Consider the following 7,830-nt stretch of genomic DNA (forward strand, 5'->3'; position numbering starts at 1 on the left):
GAGCCTGGTCACTGGCGTAGGAATTGTCCTGCCTACCTCAAGACTAAGGAAAAAGGTATTGTACTTATAACTGAAGCTTGTTTAGTAGCTGATAATGTATCATCGTGGATTATTGACTCCGCTGCTACTAACCATATTTGCTGCTCCTTAACTGGTTTTAGGAAAAGCAAAAGCTTAGAGGATGGCGACTTCTGTTTCAAATGGGGTGATGGGAGCCTGGTGTCTGCAAAGGCTGTGGGATCCGTGACGCTGTCTTTTGAAGACCGCACTTTAAATTTGAATAATGTTTATTATGTTCCTTCCTTTGGGAAAAACCTAATATCTGTTGCGCAACTTTTCGAGCAAGATTATTATTTAAAGTTTATAAAGAATGGAATTCGTATTTCTTTTTTAAATTCTTTTGTCACTGATGCATGTATGAAGAATGGTCTTTTTTACATTTATCCCACTCAACCTTCTCTTTTAGACACCGAAATAGATAACGATCTAATTAGGGAGCCAAAGAGGATCAAACTTTCTAAATCCTCCGATCTAACAAAATCAACATACCTATGGCACTTAAGACTTTGTCATATCAGTCTAGATAGGATTAAGAGACTTGTGAGGGACGGTCCACTCCAAGCCTCTGCAATAGGTTCACTACCTACTTGTGAATCCTGCATAGAAGGAAAAATGACTAAGCGACCTTTCTCCGATAAGGGTCAAAGAGCCACTGAGTTGCTGAAACTAGTACATTCTGATGTATGTGGTCCGCTCCACCAACAGGCACGTGGAGGATACGAATAATTCGTTACCTTCATCGATGATTACTCGCGATATAGTTTTGTCTATTTGCTCAAACACAAATCCGAGACCTTTAACGTATTTAAGGTCTTTAGGGCTTTAGTGGAAAAGCAAACTGGCAAAGTGATCATAACCCTTCGATCTGATCGAGGTGGTGAGTATATGTATGGAGAGTTCGATGACTTTCTTAAAGAAGAAGGTATCGCTTCTCATATTACCGCACCTGGCACACCTCAACAAAACGGAGTGTCAGAGAAAAGAAATCGAACTCTTATGGAGATGGTTAGATCAATGATGAGTTACTCATCACTCCCTCTTTCCTTTTGGGGATATGCCCTCAAAACAGCCGCTTACATTCTGAACCAAGTTCCATCAAAAACAGTTCCTGGTACTCCTTATTAACGATGGACTGGCCATAAAGTAAATCTTGGCCGCATCAAAATTTGGGGATGCCCTGCACACGTGCCGAGGCAAAAGACTAGCAAGTTGGCTAGGAGGTCAGAATTGTGTCTGTTTGTGGGATATCCAAAGGAAACAAAAGGTTTCATTTTCTATAGTCCCGAGGACGATATGACTTTCGTTAGTACGAATGCTCGTTTCCTTGAGGAGGACTTTATGAAGGATGCAAAACCTAGAAGCAAAATTGTGCTTAAAGAAAAGTTGGGTGAGGAAGCTTCTACCTCATCTGTAAGAACTGTTCTTACCCCAACTGAAACACAACGTAACTCTTCAGAATCTCGTCAAGTAGTACTTCGATTTAGTAGGAGGGCTACTCAAAAGCCTGACAGGTACATGTCCTATGGAGACTCTCTCGTAGCCGTCTCTGAAATGGATGATCTTGTTTCCTATAGCCAAGCGATGGCTTCTTCTGAATCAAACCTTTGGCTTGACGCCATGAAAGTTGAAATGCACTCGATGTACGTCAACAAAGTCTAGAAACTTGTAGACCTTCCTAAAGGGATTAAACCCGTAGGGTGTAAGTGGATATACAAGAAGAAAAGGGGTCCGGATGGGAACGTCGAGACGTTCAAAGCACGACTTGTGGCTAAGGGTTATACCCAACAAGAAGGGATTGACTATGAAGAAACCTTCTCGCCAGTCGCAATGCTTAAATCCATCCACATACTTCTATCCATAGCTGCAGCTCTCGACTATAAGACTTGGCAAATGGATGTCAAGACTGCCTTCCTGAATGGCAATCTTGACGAGCGCATTTATATGGCTCAACCAGACGATTTCGTGGATAAAGGTCAAGAGACCAAGGTTTGTGAGTTACTTAAGTCCATTTATGGACTAAAGCAAGCATCTAGGTCATGGAATATTAGATTCGATGAAACTGTGAAAAGCTTCGGCTTTGAACATTCAATAGATGAGCCTTGTGTTTACAAGTTAATACACGAAGGCAAAGTTGTGTTTCTGGTACTATATGTCGATGATATATTACTCATAGGTAATGATGTGGGTAAGTTATCTGAGGTTAAGGTCTGGCTAGCAAAGCAATTCAACATGAAGGATCTAGGAGAAGCCGCGTACATTCTGGAGATCCAAATCTTTCGAGATCGGAAAAACCGGACCCTGTCTCTCTCTCAAGCATCTTATATTGATAAGGTGATGGATCGCTTCTCGATGCAAGACTCCAAGAAGGGCCAAACACCCTTTAGGCATGGAGTCTCACTCTCTAAGGACCAGTCTCCCAAGACTGCACAAGAGATTGAAGACATGAGGAAATTTCCTTACGCCTCTGCCGTAGGAAGCCTCATGTATGCTATGCTTTGCACTAGACCTGATATCTGTTTCGCCGTTGGCGTAGTTAGCCGTTTCCAATCCAACCTGGACCCGAGCACTGGATTGCTGTTAAGCATGTTCTTAAGTATCTTCGAAGAACTATGAACTTGATGCTTACATACTCAGGTACTGACCTGACTATAACGGGATATACCGACTCCGATTTTCAAGCGGATAAGAATTCCAGGAAATCCACTTCGGGATCTGTGTTCATCCTTAATGGGGGAGCTGTTGTGTGGAGGAGTATTAAGCAATCTTGCATTGCTGACTCCACAATGGAAGCAGAATATGTGGCTGCTTGTTAAGCATCCAAAGAGGCTGTATGGCTTGGAAAATTCCTTAAGTAATTTGGAAGTTGTTCCAAACGTCGACGAGCTCATGACCCTTTATTTTGATAATAATGGGGATGTCGCTAACTCAAAGAAACCTCGAAACCATAAGCGCTCTAAACATATTGAGATGAATTACCATTTGATTCGAGAGATCGTGCAGCGCGGAGACATGGAAGTGAAGAAGATCTCAACGGTGGACAACCTGGCAGATCCATTCACCAAGGCCCTAGCGAACAAGGTCTTCGACCAACATCGAGAGGGATTAGGCATGAAGGACTACACACATCTTCTTTGAGTCAAGTGGGAATTTGTTGTCAATGGTGCCCACAAGAAGAGTTGTAGTCTTTATTTTGTACATTTGATGTAATAAAGTCTCACGAAGACTCTTGTTTGTAATTGCTTATTCATTTAATAAAAAGTTGAAACGTTCATTCATTCTTCTTTGTCTGTTTGAAGCTTTATGATAAAACATTAGTTTTTAGTCCATAAACAAACTTAACAACTTAAGAAGAGACAAATGTAGATTTGCATGAACAAACTCTTCGTAGTTTGCTTAAAACGATATATTCGCAATCTAAGGGTCAAAGGACTATTGACCTCAGTACGATTTTGTTAGGAGAATCTATGATGTCTGGTTATGGGGCATTGAGAGTTGGAGACTCTATAGTTCTTCTAGGTATCTTCCGAAGGTACTGAATTGACCAGTGCACGTCTAGAGACAAAATAAGAACAAACCATTCTACCTCTTATGTCTCGAAGTCACTACGTATAAATTGCATCATGCTTACCTTAATCCTGAAATGAGACATGTCATTTCAGAGCTTACGTATTCTCATTTGAGAAAGTAAGAGTTTGGACTCACTACGTGATTCCGAACAGGACCTATTGGTGAAGTAATAAGTTATGAAGATGTCATGAGTAACTTTGTGAAGTTCTCATAGATATGGAATTCATGTACAAGATTGCTGAAATGCAATGTATATCACATCATGCTTTGTTCCTTGGAATGTGAATAAATGAACTGGCCAGTGACCAAATTGAGTCCTGACTCTTTTGGATGAAACAATGTGACTTGTTAGCTCCTCGTCAATACATTGTTTCTAACTTATTCACAAGCGACAAAGGAGTTGAGGAAATAATAGCTAGAAGGGTAAAATGGTAATTTTGTAAATCCCGACTATCTGATGATATTCATGAAGGGTAAACATAGATAATATTCAGTGGATCCACTCATCATAATTTGGCTGAATTCTTGAGTAGAAAATAAATTCATTTGAACCGATAGATTTTCAGTGTCAGCTCTTTAGTGGAGTCAATTAACATTAAGCTAAACTTGGAAAAGGTTTGTGAACTTTTGAGTCCGAGTATTTAGCTCAAGCTTTGTTCATTTGGATCCATGAGGTCATTGTCACAAATCATATCGAGTAGGAATAGTTATACTAGAAGCTAAGTCAAAACAAGAACGAGACAAGTTTTACGAAAATTGTCAAAAGGGTAATTTTGTCTTTTTGGACATGGCATGAAATGAATGTCAATAAATTTTTTGACATGGTCAAATGATGACATTAGATCACTCGGCCATGATGTGTTCATTGGGCCTTGTGAATTAATTTCATTTCATAGAATTTTACTTGAAAATTCTTAATGGGTTTTTTTTATGTTGTCATGAACAATTAAAGAAAAACCTAGAAAGCCTTTCTAGAAGGCTTTTTGGCCGTCCAACCCAAGTGAATGGGAGACCAAATTTTGTCCAGCCCTAATGTGAAAGAGAGATTATTTTGTGCATAAATGTATGAAGATACTTGCCAAAAGAAAAAGAGGAAACAAATTTCCCCTAAGAGGAAATTATAGTGGGCGGCCAAATGGGTCAAGGGAGAAGCAAATAAAAGAGGAAACAAATCCAAGGATATGCTTGGATCCTCTTGGCCGTGTGAAATAAGGGGAAGAAGAGGAAATTGGCTCATGAATATGTGATATTCTATAGAAGAGAAAACTACCTTATTGAAGGTGAGACCTCTCCTATAAATAGAGCCTTCATTCTTCACATTTCATTCATCCCAAGTTTTAGAGATTTGAGAGCTTCTCTCTCTAGCTTGGCCGCCCCTTTCCTCTCTCTCTCTCTAAGTTTTCTTTCGTTTTTGTTTTGGCACCTAGGTCCTTATTTGACCTAGTGTTTTAGCTCTTCAACTCTAAGACTCGTTCTTGAGTTATCGTATTTAAAAGTGCCCACTCACTAATTCATTTTCTCTCGAGTGATTCTTGTGATAGAAACCATCGTGGTTGCTCATGTTGCCGAGAAAAGAAGAGAGACGTGTTGCGAGGGAGACGAACGTTTTCAACCTTCCGAAGGCTCATCAACGTTCAAGCTTCTAAAAATGTTAGTAAATTTATAATGCTCATAATAGTTTTTATTTACGTGTACTTGCTCTTTGTCTAGGTTAGTAAAATTGTTTTACTTGTTAAAAGAAATTTTTTAAAATTCCGCCGCTTACCCAAAGCGTTAAACTTTTTCTTAAACCCTTGATCAATTCCAACAATCTCTCCGGGCTCTTTCAAGGTCGACCTCTTGATTATAGCATTGAAAGATTATTTTCAGGAACGACCACCCACTTGGTGTTGATGGTTGTGGTCTGATGCTCCCCAAAGGTGATTGGGATCATGATCATTCCTTCAGGCTCAATTGAATATCTTGTGAGGCCATAGAGGCTTTTTGGAGACGGAGATAGGGACTCTTTCTTAATGCCCATTCTGCTTAATGTTTCTTCATAGAGAATGTCGACTGCGCTCCGGCTGTCCACCAAGATTCCCCTCGAACCGTTCTGTTTCCAACCATAGTTGAGATCACCAAAGGATCGTTGTGCGGGAACATTACCTATCATGCATCTTCTGCAATGAAGATAATTGGTTCCGAGCATAGTTTGGCTACCTTGATCGGTCCTTATTCTATCGCGAACGAAACCTGGTGGTATCCCTCTTGTGCTTTTATCACGTAGTTCTTTTGAGCACTTCTCATATTTCCCCCAATGTGTGGTCCTCCCACGATCAGAGAGATGTCTCTGTACGCTTTGCTCTTCTGCTCAGCGTATTTTCCAAGATCGGCTCGGAACTTCTTCTGTGATCGTCTTCGGATCAATACTTTTATAGCTTCCTTTAGGTTGAAGCACTTCGAGGTCTTGTGACCGACATAATGATGGAACGCGTAGTATTTAGATTTATCTCTCTTGGAGATATCTTTCTTGATCTTGTTCGGCTTTGGAAAATCTTCTTTGTCCTGAGTGAGACTGAATATTTCCTCTATAGGAGCTTTTAGAGGGTGATACTTGTCGAACTTACTAGTGAAAGGCTTGGCAGGACTTGATTCAGAACGAATTATCTTTGGTGGCCGCGTGTCCTCGGACTACCTCTCTCATCGCTCTTCTCGCTGTATTTTTGGTGGCTCGAAATTTCATGCAACCAACCTAGCATCCTTGGCATCGATGTACTTTATAGCTCTCTTCAAAAATCATTGTAGTCCTGAGTGCTGGTTTTTTTTCGGGACCACCAGAATTCTGATTCTGTTCAAATCCCATAGGTGATGCCGAAGAGCTTGAAATTTTCGTTGAGATTGTTTACTTGGAGCGCTTGCTCCAAGTATTGATTTATGTAGTCATTGAGTGACTCATCATGGACCTACTTGATCGCCAACAATCTCTCTTTTGTAGTCTTCTTAGAGCTAGATTAGACGAATTTCTCCATAAATTTTTGCTGCAGCTGCTTCCATAATCCCACCGAATTTGGCCTGAGCTTTTGGTACCACTTTTTAGCGAAGCCTGAAATGGTAATAGAGAAAACTCGGCAAATTACTTCTAGATTGGCTCCTGTAGTAGCATCCACGAAGTGAACGTATCAAGGTGATCACCAAGATCCATCTTTCCATCGTAGGTCAGAATGCTCGGCAATCTGAACCGCTCAGGTAAAGATGTTTTAACACTCGTGCCATGAACGGAGAGACATCTCCGATTTTAAGGGTCGAATCTTTCTGACGTATCGCTACTTCCTCAATGCGACGCACCAATCTTTTGAAGTTGGTTTCATTGGTACTTGCGCTGTCTCTAGTTTTCTTCTGAGTTTTCCTCGAGACCTCTCATGGTCTGAGACCGATTCCTTTCAGTCGAAGGCTAGTACCGATCATGACTATTTTCCTGGCTGGCCTAGCAGCCTTCCGAGCCTGAGTCATTTTCTTCCCTCTCACACCGATCTTTGGCATGCTTCCTGGATTTTTTAATCATTGGCTCATGCCCTACATGCTCTTTGCCTGGTCGATGTGAGGGTTCTTCATCGGGAATCACCACTGCGCTCCGCAGCTTACCATCTTCGCTCGTAGCTTCTCCTCCAAGTCTTTATTGCTAGCTTCCAAGGTCAAAAGGCTCTCTTATATCTCTTTGAGTTGTTTGGCCAGACTGGGAAGAGACATGTATTCAATGAGCTCTTCCGGGCTCGCTAAAGTGCAGTTGTGGTGTTCGATATGAGGATCGGCTCTAGAGGTGGTGTTGTCTCCTGTAGGATTTAACGAACTAGCCATCGATCTTTAACGCTACCCCCTCCTTCTAGCGTCAAACTGTTGGCAGACAAAATTAGTACAACAATTGTCTCACGAAGAGCACTTGGTTTCGAGCACGTAGTCCCGAAAACTCCGAGTGTCTAGGCAAGATTCTCTCAAAATACAAACGAATCTAGTAACAGAGAGAATGTAAATGAGCGTGCTGAACAATATGTGAAGTTTATGGTGAGTGCTTGTGTGTATGAAAATGTGAATTGTCTTGCTTCAGCCTTGCTCCCTACTATTTATAGTCTTTTGGGTCGACTTCGTGGGGTGATGAATCCCACGTCCTTGACAGTTGCTGAATAACCACTCTCGAGTGTGCGTAGTGGGCGGTTATTTGTTCGCCTG

The sequence above is a fragment of the Urtica dioica genome, chromosome 7, assembly GCF_054948205.1.
Source record: "Urtica dioica subsp. dioica isolate 48M chromosome 7, U.dioica_male_clone48M_v1_H2, whole genome shotgun sequence".
Classification (NCBI taxonomy): Eukaryota; Viridiplantae; Streptophyta; class Magnoliopsida; order Rosales; family Urticaceae; genus Urtica; species Urtica dioica.